An 18,684-nucleotide genomic window follows, 5' to 3' on the forward strand; every position below is an offset into this window, starting at 1 on the left:
CCTTGGTGTAGCCTTTATCCATAACTCTCAATCCAGCAGTTAGAGTTTGAAATCTTGAGAACATCTTCTCAATATCTTCATCATCCTCCATCTTGAAGGCTTCATATTTCTGGATTAGAGCAAGAGCTTTAGTCTCCTTGACTTGAGCATTTCCCTCATGGGTCATTTTCAATAACTCATATATATCATGGGCAGTTTCCCTGTTAGATATCTTCTCATACTCAGCATGAGAGATAGCATTCAGCAAAACAGTCCTACATTTATGATGATTCTTGAAAAGCTTCTTTTGATCATCATCCATTTCTTGCCTTGTAAGCCTTACGCCACTGGCTTTCACTGGATGTTTGTAACCATCCATCAGAAGATTCCATAGTTCACCATCTAGACCAAGAAAGTAACTTTCCAGTTTATCTTTCCAGTATTCAAAGTTTTCACCATCAAATACTGGTGGTCTAGTATAACCATTGTTACCGTTGTATTGCTCAGCAGAGCCAGATGTAGATGCAGTTGGATTTGTTTGAACTTCACCAGCCATCTTTTACTGAAGCGTTTTTCTCTTCCTGAATCTTTTCTAAACACGGTTAAGTGCTTGCACCTTAGAACCGGCGCTCTGATGCCAATTGAAGGATAGAAAAACACTTAGAAAGGGGGGGGTTTGAATAAGTGTAGTCTTAAAAACTTGAACGATAAAAAAAAATTGCACAGTTATTTTTATCCTGGTTCGTTGTTAACTAAACTACTCCAGTCCACCCCCACGGAGTGATTTACCTCACCTGAGGATTTAATCCACTAATCGCAACAGATTACAATGGTTTTCCACTTAGCCCACGACTAAGTCTTCTAGAGTATCCTGATCACAACCTGATCACTCTAGGAACAAATGCTTAGACACAAGCTAAGACTTTCTTAGAGTATCCTGACCACCACGTGATCACTCTAATTACAACTGCTTAGACACAAGCTAAGACTTCCTAGAGTATCCTGATCAACACTTGATCACTCTAGTTACTTACAAATTAATGTAATCAATTCTAAGAGTATTACAATGCTTCTGAAAAGCTATAATCACAACAGTGATATTTCTCTTAACATTTAAGCTTAATCTCACTAATATATTACAACAACAATGTAGTGAGCTTTGATGAAGATGAAGTTTCTGAGCTTTGATTTGAACAGCGTTTCAGCAAGTTAATTATTCACAGAAATCGTCAAGAAATTTTGTTGACCTTGCTTCTCATCAGAACTTCATATTTATAGGCACTTGAGAAGATGACCGTTGGGAGCATTTAATGCTTTGTGTATTCCGTACAGCATTGCATTTAATGTTTCACGCTTTTGTCAACTACCTCGAGCCTTGTTCACGCTGTGTCTACTGACATTGCCTTTAATAGCTTCCAACGTTCCTTTTGTCAGTCAGCGTAGCCTGCCACCTGTACTTTCTTCTGATCTGATGTTTGTGTATACAACGTTTGAATATCATCAGAGTCAAACAGCTTGGTGCATAGCATCTTCTTGTCTTCTGACCTTGAAGTGCTTCTGAGCGTGATACCATGAGAACTTCAGTGCTTCTGCTTCTGATCTCAAGTTCTTCTGATGCTTCCATAGACCCATGTTCTGATTCTGCCTTGACCATCTTCTGATGTCTTGCCAGACCATGTTCTGATGTTGCATGCTGAACCTTCTGAGACAAAGCTTCTGAGCACTGATTTGTGCATACTCTTTATATATTTCCTGAAAGGGAAATTGCAATGTATTAGAGTACCACATTATCTCACACAAAATTCATATCCTTGTTATCATCAAAACTAAGAATATTGATCAGAATAAATCTTGTTCTAACAATCTCCCCCTTTTTGATGATGACAAAAACATATATAAATGATATGAATTTGCGATCAGAAAGAGCAGACGGCTAAAGACAATTTACACAGCTATAGCATATGAAGGATAGAAAAACACTTAGAAAGGGGGGCTTTGAATAAGTGTAGCTTTAAAACTTGACAGATAAAAATAAATTGCACAGTTATTTTTATCCTGGTTCGTTGTTAACTAAACTACTCCAGTCCACCCCCGCAGAGATGATTTACCTCAACTGAGGATTTAATCCACTAATCGCACGGATTACAATGGTTTTCCACTTAGTCAGCAACTAAGTCTTCCAGAGTCTTCTGATCACACACTGATCACTCCAGGAACAACTGCTTAGATACCCTCTAAGACTTTTCTAGAGTCTACTGATCAACACGATCACTCTAGTTACAATCTGCTTAGTTCACTCCTAAGACTTCCTAGAGTATTCTGATCCACACGATCACTCTAGTTCCTTACAACTTAATGTAATCAATCTAAGAGTATTACAAATGCTTCTTAAAAGCGATAATCACAACTGTGATATTTCTCTTAACGTTTAAGCTTAATCTCACTAATATATTACAACAGCAATGTAGTGAGCTTTGATGAAGATGAAGATTCTGAGTTTAGATTTGAACAGAGTTTCAGCAAGTTGATATTCACAGAATAGATGTAGAATTCGTTAACCTTGCTTCTCATCAGAACTTCATATTTATAGGCGTTGGAGAAGATGACCGTTGAATGCATTTAATGCTTTGCGTGTTCCGTACAGCATCGCATTTAATGTTATACGCTTTTGTCAACTACCTCGAGCCTTGTTCACGCTGTGTCTACTGACGTAGCCTTTAGTAGCTTTTAACGTTCCTTTTGTCAGTCAGCGTAGCTTGCCACTTGTACTTTCTTCTGATCTGATGTTTGTGAATACAACGTTTGAATATCATCAGAGTCAAACAGCTTGGTGCATAGCATCTTCTGATCTTCTGACCTTGAAGTGCTTCTGAGCGTGATACCATCTTCTGAGCTTCAGTGCTTCTGATCTCATGTTCTTCTGATGCTTCCATAGACCCATGTTCTGATTCTGCTTCGACCATCTTCTGATGTCTTGCCAGACCATGTTCTGATGTTGCATGCTGAACCCTTTGAGACAAAGCTTCTGAGCGCTGAATTATGCGTACTCTTTATATATTTCCTGAAAGGGAAATTGCATTGGATTAGAGTACCATATTATCTTAAGCAAAATTCATATTATTGTTATCATCAAAACTAAGATAATTGATCAGAACAAATCTTGTTCTAACAATCTCCCCCTTTTTGATGATGACAAAAACATATATAAATGATATGAATTTGCGATCAGAAAGAATAGACGGCAAAAGACAAATTACACAGCTATAGCATAAGCATATGAATATGTCTCCCCCTGAGATTAACAATCTCCCCCTGAGATAAATAATCTCCCCCTGAAATAAATACTCGAAGAACTTTAATAAAAGACTTCCCTGATTATTTCGGTAGAGACGATCATATAAGCTTCTGTCTTTAGAGAATTCTTAGCTTCTGACTTCTGCTTCCATAGGACAGCTTCAGAACTAGAATTTCCTTAGATCCCTAGAACACTCACAGCTTCTGATTCCTGCTTCCATCTAGGACAGCTTCAGAACTTGAATTTCTTTGATCTTCTGAACATTCAAAGCTTCTGATTTCTGCTTCCATTCAGGACAGCTTCAGAACTTGAATTTCTTTGATCTTCAGAACATTCACAGCTTCTGATTTCTGCTTCCATTCAGGACAGCTTCAGAACTTGAGTTTTCTGGATCTTTAGAACATTCGCAGCTTCTGATTTCTGCTTCCCTCGGATAGCTTCAGAGCTTTGAATTTCTACCAACATCACTTCATGCTAGATTTGTATCAGAACATTGTTGAATGTACCAGAGCATCATCTGAGCATCTCTACATCCTGAAATGTTACAGAACAAAAACTAAACGACAAAAGTCAGCATGAACGAGTTAGAACATAAAATATATGTTTGAACACATTATATGTATCAGATCCATAACATTATATGTATCAGAGCAAACAATATATCAGAGCAAATAGAATTTTGTCAAATCAAATAGACAAATATGGATCAAATTCTATCATCAGTGCTTCTGATTCATTCTTCTTTCTTGCTTCTGATCTCTGAAGCTTGACAGCACTCAGCTTGCTTCAGTTTCCATGGTTTTGCTTCTTGTGTTTGCTTTGAAGATTCTCTTCACTTCTTTATACCTGCTGTCATACCCCAATTTTTGACCTAAGATACCACCTCATATCATAGCATATGCATCATTTGCATCTCTAACAAATTGCATAGCTTGTGTTTGCTACTTGTGACTCAGCAGGGTTTAATCAGGAAATCACTCATCAGTGCAAATAACAATCAATTAGGGTTTTGTTCTCCCTTCATTTCAAATGAATCATCTTCATCAACAATCAACATTTGCTCCTCAGAGATCCATCTCAACAAGCTCAAAGGCTCTGAATCGACTGAATTAGGGTTTTGACTGAAGATAGCATACTCCTGACTTTTGCTCAGAGATTGACCTAATGGCTTGGGACATGATATCAAGACCTCAAGTGCATCATTTTGACCTAATCCATTGGCTCATAACATCTCCTACACCAAGATTGATCAGACAAATCCTCAGATCAGGGTTTTGAACTATCAGGGACTGAAATCAGGGATCACATTTGGGAAACCCTAAAAATCCCCAGGAAGTCAATCAAAAGTTTCAATCATCCTCAAATAATCCCTATGACAAAATCCAATAGAAATTGTATATCAATTCAAGATTCACAGTCACCATTTGGTCCTCAAAGATTCACTTCAATAAGCTCAAAGGCTTTGAATCGACCAAATTAGGATTCTTCATTCAATCACTCATTCTTTGCAAGATAATTTCGTGTTCATGGCGGTTTTCCAGTTTTTATGCGTCATTGCCATTTGTGTGATTTAAGAGATTCGTTTGGAATTTATTTCGCGACTCTTGGTTTATGGATTCATTATGGTGAAGAATTGATTCATATGGATTATTTGAAAATTGGTACAAGTCTGAAACAATTCATGGAAATTTCACTGAAATTGCAAGGAATATCTTTTAGTCCATTTGTTGAAAGATTATTTCAAGTATGGTTTAAAACCATAAATTCAAGAATTAGAAGTTCATTGGTGCAAGAACAAACTTCACTACTTCAAGAATATTCCACCATTTACTTTTGAAAAAGGATCATTCAAAGGAATTCAAGAATTGATTAGAGACATAGAAAATTGCATTTGAAGTTCATTCAAGAAATATTCAAGTTCCATACAATTTCATTCAAGATTCTAAAAGAATATTTCCAAATGGAATTCTTTTACATAAAACAAGTTCTAAGTTACACATGGATTACAAAAGGAACTTTATCTAAAGTTCAAGAATTACATCATTTCAAGAATACAAAGTTCATACATTTTTCAAGTTGGAATGAATTACAAGAAAAAAGAAAAAAACTTCAAAGACTTTCTTGAATTCTTCATTCTTCAAAGTCTTCATTCTTCAAGTTCAAATTTCTTCATTCTTTCTTCAAAGGTCCTCATGCAACATGAAAAAAGAAACAAAAAGAGGGGTGAAATTAGCAAAAGTCAAAGAATGTCAAAGAGAGATTTTTATGTCATAAAATTATGCAACTTAGAGATATCATAAAATGACATAAAAATTTACACACATGGCTTATATCATGAGAATATCTTTGCATAATGACATAAGGAATATATTCTTATTCTTATTCTTATTCTTGCAATGATGAAGAATATATTCTTATTCTTATTCTTGCAATGATGAAGAATATATTCCTATTCTTGCAATGACCATAACATTCCAATCAAGTTTCCTAATTCCTAACACATCCTAAGCTTTGCCTATAAATAGGAAATGATCTCTTTGAAGCAAAAGACACCAAAGCAACCTTAACTACTTGCTTTCTCACTTCTCTCATAATTGTAAAGTTTCTTAGTTCCAAAGTAAGGAAGGAGGAAAAGGTAGTTCTTCATACCTTACTTGAAGATCTTCATCTTCAAGCTTCCAACCACTTGAAGTTGAACTTCAAGTATCCCATAAATCCAAAAAGAGAGGTGTTGTGGCATCACCTTCATCAAAAAGCCTACAACAATTTCAAAAAAAAAGAGGTTGTTAGTAACAACAATTCAAAAGTTGTTTCAAACAATAATTCAAAGTTGTTCCATCATCAAGAACAACACGGTTTCAATTCAAAAATCGCAAGGAGGGAGAAAAGAGAGTAACTTACAGCTTGTTCATCTTCATCACAACAAACTCTCAAAAAAAAAATTCAACAGTCTTCGAGCTTCCAATCGTTCCTGCAGGTGTGAATGGCAACACGGTTCAGAATCACAGCGGTAACAACAACCCAAAGCAAAAATTCAGCAGCTGTAACAACATGAATTGCAACAAAAGTTCATAACGGATTCAAAGCTTCTACAACAACAATTCAAATTTGTTTCAAACAATTTGCAACAATTCAAATTGTTCTTTAAAAGGATCAAAATTCAGCAACAACAATAGTTGCAATAACAACATCATTGAAGGTTCTTGCTCACCTGCAATCGAAACACCGACGCTGCAAAATCACGACTCAGCATCACAGCAACAACCATTCCAAAATTCAGCAGCGACAACAGTTGTGTCAACAACAACTCGCGGTGCAGAATCAATCATCCGCAGCAGCAACTCGCGAACAATTCAGAAGCAGTTCAGCAACATCAATCCAACAACTCAGAATAACATCAACAACAACAAATTCGGTTTCCAAAAGCAGAATAAGATACATACCTCAACATAAATCCGGCAAAATCCTCCTTGCCTCAAGTAAGTCGTTTCCACTCTCAATCTCAATATTACTGCTTAAATCATATCTGCAAATATAGTGTTCATCTGGAAACCGAAAATAAAAAAATGCATAAACACTTGTTGTTATACTGTTAAACAAAATTGAAAACGAAATTAAAGACACAAGCCTAGAATTTTGCTTCTGATTTCTCTTCCATGGCCGCTGTGAGTCAAGGTCAAGAGAGGTTTTCGTTTGTTTTTGTTGTTCGTCACAAAACCGAGGGAAAGTTTGAGTTCGCCATTGTTTCTCACGGTGAGAATCCGAGAGAGCGTGAGAAGAGCAAAGAGAGGCTTTCGCTGTTGTTGTTTTGTTCCAAGAGAGAGAGCCACGTTCTTGCAGTAGACTTGGTTTCACTGAGAGAGGCCATAGTTGTTGTTGCTCAACGTGAGAAAGATGAAGAGTTTTTCAGAAAAAAAAAGGGGAAAGAGAGATGCAAGAGGCGCTGCCTCATTCCCATAGTTTAGGGTTTTTTTGTTTTCCAACCCATGTGTTTTACTAGTAACATGGGCGGATCCGGGTCATTCTGACCCGACCCGGTCCGCCCCCCCTTTTTTTTTTAGAATTATTTTAGCTTTTCATTTGGGCCATGCACCTCCCATTTCAGTCTAAACCCCCCGGCCCATTTAATTAGTTTCTTTTTTAACTAATTCATCTCTTATTTTATTTTTATTTTCATGAGTTTAAGTTATTTTTATTTTAATGTAGGATTTTAAGTTCATTTTTTTCTAATCCTTATTAAAATGACAAAAATATGTTTTTTTAGATTAAAAGTTTTCTTTCAATATTTTTATAAGTGTGTTTTTTTTAATTCTTATTAAAACTCCAAAAAATATATATTAGATGCATATTATCTTTATGGTTTCTGATTATTTTTATCTTTTCATGAAAAAATCACAAAAAAAATATATCTTTTCTTTTAGAATTAATTTTTATTTGAATTTGATATTTCATATTTAATCATTTAAATTTCTAATTGGTTACTGTTGCACATTACTTGAGTTTTCTAACTTCATCCGAGACTTCGAGATTATTTCTCTGTTGTCTTTTGGATTTTTTCTGTTTTGTTTGGTCTTCTGTTTGCTGTAGAAGTCCATAAACAATTATTAGATGATCATGAAGTGCTGAAAGCTGTGAGCTTATCCGACTATTCTTTTCTGCTGGTGAGGATGCTTAACATTTGTTAAAATCCTAATTTATTCAAAGCACACCACTCGAGGATCACGGTAACACCTCAAACTCAGAAATCCAATTTTCTCATTCTTCGAGGTAAGCCTAAAACTCAATCAACTGTTTTCACAACAGTAATCAATTCACTTTCAAATCATCCATTGTTTTTCAAAACGATGTGGGGCCTCTCGAATATTAGAGAGTATAAGTCCCTTTCGTCTTTCTTTGTACAGTTTTTGTTTTAACAGAAAACTTTTTTCCAAATAAACTTCCAAACAGTTTTTTTAACAAACAAATCTTTCAACTCTTTTTTAAACCATCCACCATGTTTTATGAAAATAAAACATGGGCCTCTCGAATATTAGAGAGTATAAGTCCCTTTCCTTTTCTTTATACAGTTTTTCTTTGTACAGAAAACTCTTTCAAAACAAATCTTCAAACCGTTTTTTCAAACAACGCGTCTGTAAATAAACAGTCAACCATGTTTTGTAAATAAAACACGGGCCTCCACGTAGGTATAAGTCCCAAGCCCCTTTTGTACATACCCATTCCAGTACATGAAATTAGGTATTTCATTGTACGCCTTTTGTACATATCTCAATCAGTTTGATTTTTAACTTTAATAACAAACCAAAAATGAAGGTTTCTTTAAATCTTCCCAAAAATATACCATGGGCCTCCATGTAGGTATAAGTCCCAAGCCCTTTTGTGAATACCTGTTTACATAGTTTTGAATAAACTCAAATGGACCTCTCCCCGAGTGTGAGTCCCGAGCCCTGTGTATACAAATGGATCATGCTTACAGGTATATTTCCTTCATAAACTCCATTATATACACACACTCTGTCATATATGTATAATTGTTCATGTAATTGTTCATGTACTTGTGCATATTTGTTTGTACTTGTTCACATTTGTGATTATGTTATATGCTTGTTCAACTTAGTACAACACTAGGTTCCCCATAGCCTCCTATTGAGCTTCGTGCAAAGAATCTCCACTAGTTTAGGTTAGGACAAAGAGTATGGTTTCCCGGTGAAATCGCTCTAAGAGCTCAAACCAACTATACCATGCCTCCCCTTGGGCTTTGTACAAACGAGTGACCCTCCCATAGCTTCCTCTTGGGCTTACAATGCAAGGACCCCGGATTGTCCCTCCCATAGCCTCCTCTTGGGCTTACAATGCAAGGACCCTCGGATAGCCTCCTCTTGGGCTTCGTACAAGGACCCACGGGCTTCTTATAAGCATCCCCAATATCCAAATCAAATACCCTAGGAGATTAGACATTTTTCATCTCTATACTAGGAGTATCTCTTATATATCATCACAAACAATCAATCAATCAAACTTTTTTTTGCCACAAGGCTGGCTAATCAATCAAATTTCTTTTTGCCACAAGGCTGGCTAATCAATCAAACTGTTTTACCACCGTACTGGATGATTAATCAAAGTTTTTGTCACAAGGCTGACTTCATTGAAACTTTTGCCACGAGGCTGGCTGATTAATTAAAACTTTTTGTCACAAGGCTGACTTCATTGAAAGTTTTTGCCACAAGGCTGGTTAAACAAAAACATCTTTATCATTCTAAGCACCCTAAGTGGCATGGCCCCGGGCTTATAATGAAAAGATTTTTAAACAAAAATCAAACAGATGTATGTGATGATATAGATTAGATACATCTAGCATTTAGACGACATTTGTCTATTTTTCTTTGCTTCCACTAGCATAAGTGGGAACTACGATTGCTCTGACTTTCTCAACATCCCTTTGAGAATACGTAGGCACAAGGTCGATCCTTGGCGAGCAAAACAAAACAAAAAAAACCATTCAAACCTTAGCACCCGTAGACCCTGAGCTACAGATGCTCTGATTCCCTCTAGGGGATATGTATGCAGAGGATCGCGATGATCTTTGCGAGCATAATCAAACAAACACCTTAGGTCCCACCTATTTCACAAGAACCTCCACCACAACAAGAATGGAATAAAACATAACAAAGAAACCTATAGAGTACTATAGATACGTTGGGTGCTAATACCTTCCCTTCGTATAACCAACCCTCTTACCCAAAGATCTCTCCCCCCACTTTTAGGTTATTGCAGCTTTTTTCCTTTTCCTCCTTTGGAAATAATAAAAAGTTTGGTCGGTACAAAAGAAAAATCATTTTTTTGAGCACTCGAGCCCAAAGAAGGCATCAGGTGTCTCATCCACAAAAAAGAGGAAACAAAAACGGTTTTTCTCCCGCGACAGAAAAATGGCGACTTCACCGGGGACCATCTTTTTATTGTTTCCGAAGAAAGGGTTATTTCTATTTGTTATGTTTTTGTTACATGTGTGGTTCCTTGGTCCTGTTACTGGTGTGATTCTGTTACAAGTGATACATTATGGACAAATCCTAACCCGGATTAAGTACACATAAGAATTAGGTGGAGGGTATAGTCATGTATGGCATACAAGGAGTTCAGTCCTTAAAAAGTCAGCATGAGAATCCTTCCGCTCAGTGGAGGTTCCTTGTTGGTAGTATATGTTTAGCAAGTTCAGTTGCGAAGACATTATTGCTTTCATTGAACTGTAGAAGCTGAGTTGGCTGTAGAACCCCAACCCATCCTGGCCTTATTAGGACGTGGTGCAGAAACGATCCAGGTGAAGACTTGGATAGTTGTCATGCGGAGAACCACACTCAGACGAGTTTTTCTTGAGAATATTTCTAGCTCACAAGTTCAGTTGTGCAAGCCGGTAATATCCGAAAGAAAAATGTAGACTCTGACGTATCAGTAGAACATGTTTTGCAGGTGATAAACCCTAGTACTATCCCATGTTTGGTTCTCTGACCTCATGCTCGTGACGCTGGACCTTTAAACCGATGTGTACTATGTTTGAATTACCATGTTTGTAGTACCATGTCTGCGTTACCATGTTTGAACTACCATGTTTGCTTTACCATGTTTGAATATGTGGCATCCACGCATCCATGCATTCATACATTCATTAAAAAAAAAAACCCATCTTTTTCCATAAAAACATGATTTTTCCAAAAAAATTTAGAGAGTTTTCTTTGCAAACATTATAGGATTAAGTTATGGAGTGGGTAAAAAGGCATACCAAAAAGTATGATTTCAAAATGCCTAATGTGGAAAGGCTGAAAGAGTTAGCATCTTCTGTACAAAATCCTTCTGATTTTAGGAAAAGCCATGGAAAGCTTTTGCCTATCTTGAACACTCATGTTGATGAAGGACTTCTCAAAACTCTGGTTCAGTTTTATGATCCCGTCTACCGGTGTTTTACCTTTCCAGACTATCAGTTGGTACCAACCTTGGAAGAATACGCCGATCTTTTGGGTATCCCTGTATCTGACAAAATACCTTTCAATGGTTTGGAAGCCATTCCTAAGTCACTAGTCATTGCAGCAAGTATCCACTTGAAGAAATCTGAAATAGAAAGTAATTGGACTACCAAAGGAAATTTTCCGGGTTTGACTTCGCAGTTTCTAATAAAGAAAGCCTTTGATTTCATTGACACTGGTAACATGATAGCTTTTGAAGCTGTATTAGCCTTGCTCATTTATGGGTTTGTTCTGTTTCCCAACGTCAACGACTTTGTTGATATCAATGCCATAAAGATCTTTCTGATTGGAAATCCTGTTCCGACTTTGCTTGGTGACACGTATTTCTCTATCCATCATAGGAATCGCCAAGGCGGTGGAATCATTGTATGTTGTGCACCTCTTTTGTACAAATGGATTGTTTCACACTTACCTAAGTCCCCTATTTTCACGGAAAACCGAGAAGGCTTACGTTGGCCTCGAAGACTTATGTCTCTTGCTAATAATGATATTCATTGGTATACCCTGGCTCGCTGTGGTACAGAAACCATTGATAGTTGTGGGGAGTTCGCCAACGTACCTCTCATTGGCACACAAGGAGGAATTAACTACAATCCGGTACTAGCCCGACGACAACTCGGATATGCAAATTCAGTTAAACCAATTGGTCTCACAGTGGAATGCTACTTTTACCGAGAAGGGGAAGATCCTCAAAGGTTGAAGACAAGAATGGTGAGAGCTTGGTACGACGTCCGAAGAAAAGAAAAAGGTGGGGAAAGAAATTGCATTGCTACAAACGCCTATACCTGCTGGGTAAAGAAAAGAGCAAAGGAGTTTCAAATGCCTTATGATTATGAAAAACCCATGTTCCCTGTGGTGTCTCAACTACCCAACATTCCCATTGACACTACGGAAGAATACCAAGAGATTTTAGCCAAGATGAGGTTAGAAAAAGACGCTTGGGAAGAAAAGTTTCGTAAAACTGATGAGGAAAATAGAAAGTTGAAGAAAAGAGTGAAAGATCACGAAGAAACTCTCTATTATCAAGATGGATGGCTCATGAGCAAAGATGAGAAGATTCGTCGGAAGGATGCCGCAATCAGAAGATACATCAAAGAAAGCAAGAAGAATCTTGAAGCCTCGACAAGCAACGCTCCGACTCCTGATGATTGGAAGAATGTTGTCGACAAACTGAGAGCTGAAAAGGCCAAGTTGAAAGCTTACTATGGGAAAGAAATCATGAAGCTCAAGCTGCACAATGCATTTGGTTCTTCATCTGATGAAGATGTTTAGGATTTGTTTAGATTTTCATTTATCATTTGCTTTTGTAAGGAGCTACGCTCCAATGTTGTAACATTTCCCATTATTGCAAAAAAAAAAAAAAATATATAATGAATGAATAAAAGATTTGTTTATGTTCCAATGTTTGCAAGGAAATAATCTTAAAAAATGTTTGGAAAAATCATAAATTTCTTTTTGCATACATCATTCTGCATATCGAGTCTGTTGTATAGAGTCTCATCTTTTGGATCTTTCTCCATTAGATCGTCAAGCTGTCGCGTCTCAAAGTTTCTCGACCGCGCTCGCAATCAGATCACAGATACAATACTCGTTCGAACAGAAGAAGAGTAATGGAACACTCTGAACAAGAGAATATTGAGCTCCGTGGTACAGTGACCACACTTCAGGAAAAGTTGGAAAGTCTCACTACTCTGGTTGACTCCTTAATGGCCGCACAGAATCAGCCGCCGCCACCCAACAGTCAAGCAGCGGTAACATCTGAAGTCACTACTCCAGTTTCTACAGTTGCATTCGGTATTCCATCTTTCTCCATGCCAGAAGGTTGGGGCCCGCCTTTCAGCTTTGGTACAGATTTCCGCCATAATTTCTCTGGGGTTCAAACAGCTACAACTGAAGCGCCTGCTGCGCAAGGTTCAGCATTTACTCCAAATCAGGGGGTAACTTTTTCTCAAGTCACTATGGCACTTTCTCAACCCACTATGACAGTTCCGACCCCTACGGTTCACACTGTTCCTTATGATGGCAATGAGATTTATCATGATCAGGGTGATAGCACAAATCAGCGTAATCTTGTGGGAGATCTCCAAGAGCAGTTTAACAAGATTCAACTGGAAGTTAAAGCTATCCGTGGCAAAGATTTGTTTGGAAAGAATGCCCAGGAGCTATGTTTGGTTCCCAGTGTACAAATACCAGCTAAGTTCAAGGTCCCTGACTTTGAGAAGTACAAAGGAAGTTCATGTCCACAAAGTCATCTTGTGATGTATGCCAGGAAGATGTCTACTTATGCAGATAATCATCAGTTGCTTATCCATTACTTTCAAGACAGTTTGACTGGTGCCGCACTGAAGTGGTACACAGGCTTGGATAGCACTAATATTCGGACTTTCAATGACCTAGGTGAGGCCTTTGTCCGACAATACAAGTATAACTCGGATATGGCTCCAGACAGAGATCAGCTCCGATCCATGGCTCAGAAAGACCATGAAGCTTTCAAAGAATACGCCCAACGATGGAGAGAAACTGCTGCTCAGATTAATCCACCGTTAAAAGAAAAAGAGATGACAAAGATCTTCTTGAATACTCTCAGTCCGTTTTAATATGAACGCATGATTGCTAGTGCTCCAAGTGATTTCACCGAAATGGTAAACATGGGGATGCGTTTAGAAGAAGGAGTCCGAACAGGACGTTTGACTAAAGAAGGTGGATCTTCGAGTGGAACCAAAAAGTTCGGAAGTGGTTTCCCAAAGAAGAAAGAACAAAGTGTTGACATGGTATCCCAAGGGAAGCCAAGAGGAAATATCAATCGTCGACAACAGATTGCTGCTATTGCGCCAGTCGTTAATTCAGCACCGAATCCGGGATTTACCCCACAGTTTCAGCAACAACAGCCTCGACCACAGGCTCAGCAGCTGAACAATAATCAGAATCGTGTGCAAAGAGCTCCACAGTTTGATCCGATTCCGATGACCTACACAGAATTGTACCCTGCACTGATTGAAAGAGGCCTTATTCAAACTAAAGCACCACCACCAGTACCTGAGAGACTCCCATGGTGGTACAAAGCTGAGGTCTCATGCCCTTATCATCAAGGAGCACCTGGCCATGATCTTGAGCATTGCATAGCTTTGAAATATGAAGTTCAGAGGTTGGTTAGATCTAATCTTCTCTCTTTCAGAAATTTGAATCCAAATGTGCAAGCAAATCCGCTGCCCAATCATGGAGGGCATGTTGTAAACATGGTGTATGGGTGTCCTGGTCCATACCGGGTCTATAATATCAATTACTCAAGAGCCAATTTGGTACAAATGCACGCCACTCTTTGTCGGGGGCAGAATTTTCGCCAGCATCAATACGGTTCCTGTAGAATATGTTGTGTATATCCTCACGGATGTTCAATTGTGAGAAGAGATCTCCAAGTTTTGTTGGATAATGGTACTCTTCAGATCTACCGAAATAGGGATGAAAATGAAGTTAACATGATAGGATGTTATCCGCATGAGCTTTTAGTCTCAGATATCAACTCGGAAATGCCTACAGTTAACGTCATCATTCCTCATTTCAACATGCCGGAGCGCATGGAAGTTACTTACAACAAGCCGAAGGTTCCTATTGCTCCTTTGATCATTTGTTTACCTGGACCTGTTCCTTATGACTCTGACAAGGCAGTTCCATACAACTACAATGCCACAATGATAAAGAATGGACAAGAAGTTCCTTTACCAACTCTTTCATCTGTCGTAAACATCGCTGATGTAAGTCGTGTAACAAGAAGTGGACGTGTGTATACTCCACTACCTCCAAAGCAGCCTGTTGTTCCTGCAACCAGGCAAAATCCTGTCAATACGCCAGTGGGGAATCCTGAGGAAACTCCTGTCAGTAATACAAACATTGATGTTGGTCAATCCAGTGGAACCAATGTCAATCCAGACTTTGATGAAATTTTGAAGCTTATCAAAAGAAGTGAATACAAGATTGTGGATCAGCTCATGCAGACTCCTTCAAAAATCTCAATACTTTCATTGCTGTTAAACTCAGAAGCCCACAGGGAAGCCCTGATGAAAGTCTTAGATCAAGCTTTTGTAGATCATGATGTGACTGTTGATCACTTTGATGGGATAATAGCCAACATAACTGCTTGCAACAATTTAAGCTTCTGTGATGAAGAACTCCCCGAGGAGGGCAGAAATCACAATCTTGCTTTGCACATTTCTATGAACTGTCAGTCAGACTCTTTGTCCAATGTGTTAGTAGACACCGGATCTTCCTTGAATGTGATGCCAAAGACGACTCTTGCTCGCTTGTCTTACCAAGGAATGCCTATGAAGTTCAGTGGTGTAGTTGTCAAAGCATTTGATGGATCGCGAAAATCTGTTATCGGTGAAGTCAACCTTCCCATGACAATTGGTCCACATACATTTCAAATCACCTTCCAGGTCATGGACATTCAAGCTGCTTATAGCTGTCTGTTGGGACGACCATGGATCCACGAAACAGGGGCAGTGACTTCTACGCTCCATCAAAAGTTAAAGTTTGTAACAAATGGAAAATTGGTAACAATAAGTGGAGAACAAGCCTTGATGGTGAGCCATTTATCCAATTTCTCTTTCATCAGTGCTGATGATGTGGAAGGAACTCCGTTCCAAGGTCTCTCTTTAGAAGACGAATCTTCCAAAAAGAAAGCATCGATCTCTTCTTACAAAGAGGCAGTAAAAGTAGTGAAAGATGGAACTACCACCGGCTGGGGGCAAGTTGTGATCCCGACCAAGAATGAAACTAGAGCAGGTCTCGGATGCTCACCAACATTCTCAAACGGCACCAAGAAGGATGAAACCCTTCGTCCGATCAAAGAAACGTTCCATAGTGGAGGGTTCCTTAACCCAATTCCTCAAGAGGTCAATGTCCTTATTGAGGAATGCATCGAAGAAGGTCTACCTGATCCTGAAGAAGAATGGAAATGTTATCTCAATGACTCGGGATACATATCTCAGGAAGAACCATATCCTCCTTCAGAAGAATCCAAAGGCAATGAAACTGAGCCTGTTCCTGCAGAAATCTGGGACACTTTGGGACAACCAAGTGGAAAATTTGATTATATGGTGAAATATACTGCACCTGAAAGTTACAAGATTGCGATTGAGGATATTCAACCAACTGGATGGGGAGATTCCTTTGAACATAATAGTCAACCAGAAGAGGCTTATCAGCCCTGTCAATTTTCTCAGCAGCCTGAAGTTACTGAAGATTTCGGATTCGATGTATCTGCCAAGGTTCATAATCCTGAAGATGGTTATTATCACATAAATGCCATTTTTGAAGATGAAGGGGAAGATGGTCCCGCAACTGACTCAGAAAGTGTCGCTGACAATGAGTCTCTTCATCCTGAAGACTGGGAAACACATCCTGAAAATTCTGAAGATTGTGACTCGTCTTATGCTCTTCAAGAAGTAGAAGAAGACCGTTTCAACTCTACAAAGAACAAGGGTGATAAACCAGGACCTTCAAATCCTGCTCGACCAGCGGTCAATGTCAATACTGAAGATAATTCTGGGGAGAATTTTCCTGAATACATAATACACAGAGGAGTTCGTTGCTACTGGAAGGCTGTCGACGTTCCGAATGTTGTTCGCCGCTCAAAGTAATCACCTCGCTGTTATTTTGACCTCCTGCCTTGCCCAAAGCAGAGAGATGTTTTATAGGGCTTTGCTTTTAAATGTTCCGCCCAAATAACTTTGTGTATAGGGCTTTGTTTTAAAAGTTTCCCTCTTTGTCCTGCCCAAGACAAATGAGTTTGTGTTTAGGGCTTTGTTTCAAAAATGAATCATAAATAAAGCGTCATTTTGAATTCCCTACATTATGTGTTTTATTTTTTGCTTTTTTCTGGAAATGGTAATCCTAAAAAACCAAAAAATAATAAAAAAAAACTTTTTCAAAAAAATCTGCATACACTCCTGCATTCATAAATTTTCTGAAATAAATATAAATCACATGTGCAGATTAACTATTGATAAACCCATTGAATGCAATAACCCTATGCCCTCTCCCAACTTTGAGTTTCCTGTATTCGAAGCCGAAGAAGAGGAAGAAGAGGAGATCCCAGACGAGATTTCTCGATTACTTAAGCACGAGGAAAGAGCCATTCTGCCTCACAAAGAGCCTTTAGAAAAAATCAACTTGGGTTCTGAAGAAGACAAAAAAAGAAGTGACCATTGGATCGCTGCTTGATGCTGATATCAAGAGTAAGTTGACAGACCTTCTCAAAGAATATGTTGACGTGTTTGCCTGGTCCTACCAAGACATGCCTGGGTTGGATACCAATATTGTTCAGCATTACTTGCCATTGAAGCCAGAATGTCCGCCGGTTAAGCAGAAATTGCGAAGGACTCACCCTGATATGGCTAACAAGATCAAAGTGGAAGTTCAAAAACAGCTCGACGCAGGTTTTCTAGTCACCTCAGAGTATCCTCAATGGTTGGCTAACATTGTGCCAGTTCCGAAGAAAGATGGCAAAGTCAGAATGTGTGTTGACTACCGTGACTTGAACAAGGCCAGTCCAAAAGATGACTTTCCATTACCGCATATCGACATGCTGGTTGATAACACCGCTAAGTTCAACGTCTTTTCCTTCATGGACGGTTTCTCCGGTTATAATCAGATCAAGATGGCTCCTGAAGACATGGAGAAGACATCATCATCACTCCCAAGGGTACTCATATCCCATTCTCCGCCAGATTGCTATTTGACTGTACCAACAACATCGCAGAATATGAAGCTTGTATCATGGGTCTCGAAGAAGCCATTGACTTAAGGATCAAGATCCTTGACATATATGGAGATTCAGCTCTCGTGATCAACCAAATCAAAGACAAATGGGAAACTTACCACCCTGGCTTGATTCCTTACAGAGATTATGCAAGACGTCTGTTGACTTTCTTCAACAAGGTTGAATTGCATCATATACCTCGAGATCAGAATCGAATGGCAGACGCCTTGGCTACTCTATCTTCCATGTTCAAAGTCAGTCACTGGAATGATGTGCCTAAAGTCATAATTACACGCCTTGAAAGGCCCGCCTATGTGTTTGCAACTGAAGCAGTCATCGATGATAAACCGTGGTTCCACGACATCAAACGCTTCCTTCAAACTCAAGAGTACCCGCTTGGGGCATCAAACAAAGATAAGAAAACTCTAAGGAGACTTTCTGGCAGTTTCTTCCTGAACGGAGATGTGCTATACAAAAGAAATTTCGACATGGTTTTGCTCAGATGCGTGGATAGACACGAAGCAGATATGTTAATGCATGAAGTGCATGAAGGGTCCTTTGGAACTCATTCAAACGGGCATGCAATGTCCAAAAAGATCTTAAGGGCAGGATACTATTGGTTGACAATGGAATCTGAT

The 18,684-nt window shown here is 38.7% G+C and overlaps 1 long non-coding RNA gene across 2 annotated transcripts; it reads right to left on the minus strand.

Annotated features, from left to right (window-relative positions):
* Positions 1–5,184: 5,184 nt before the first annotated feature.
* Positions 5,185–7,221, minus strand: LOC131625368 (uncharacterized). 2 transcript variants are annotated; one of them, XR_009290842.1, is made up of 4 exons: positions 6,718–7,221; positions 6,486–6,615; positions 6,176–6,245; positions 5,185–6,031 (listed from the first exon to the last, which is right to left on the minus strand). It is a non-coding gene; the product is annotated as an uncharacterized LOC131625368 (long non-coding RNA). The 2 variants fall into 2 exon arrangements; XR_009290841.1 differs by having other exon boundaries at positions 6,486–7,221.
* Between the last annotated feature and the right edge of the window lie 11,463 nt (positions 7,222–18,684).

The sequence above is a fragment of the Vicia villosa genome, unplaced genomic scaffold (genome assembly GCF_029867415.1).
Source record: "Vicia villosa cultivar HV-30 ecotype Madison, WI unplaced genomic scaffold, Vvil1.0 ctg.000210F_1_1_3, whole genome shotgun sequence".
Classification (NCBI taxonomy): Eukaryota; Viridiplantae; Streptophyta; class Magnoliopsida; order Fabales; family Fabaceae; genus Vicia; species Vicia villosa.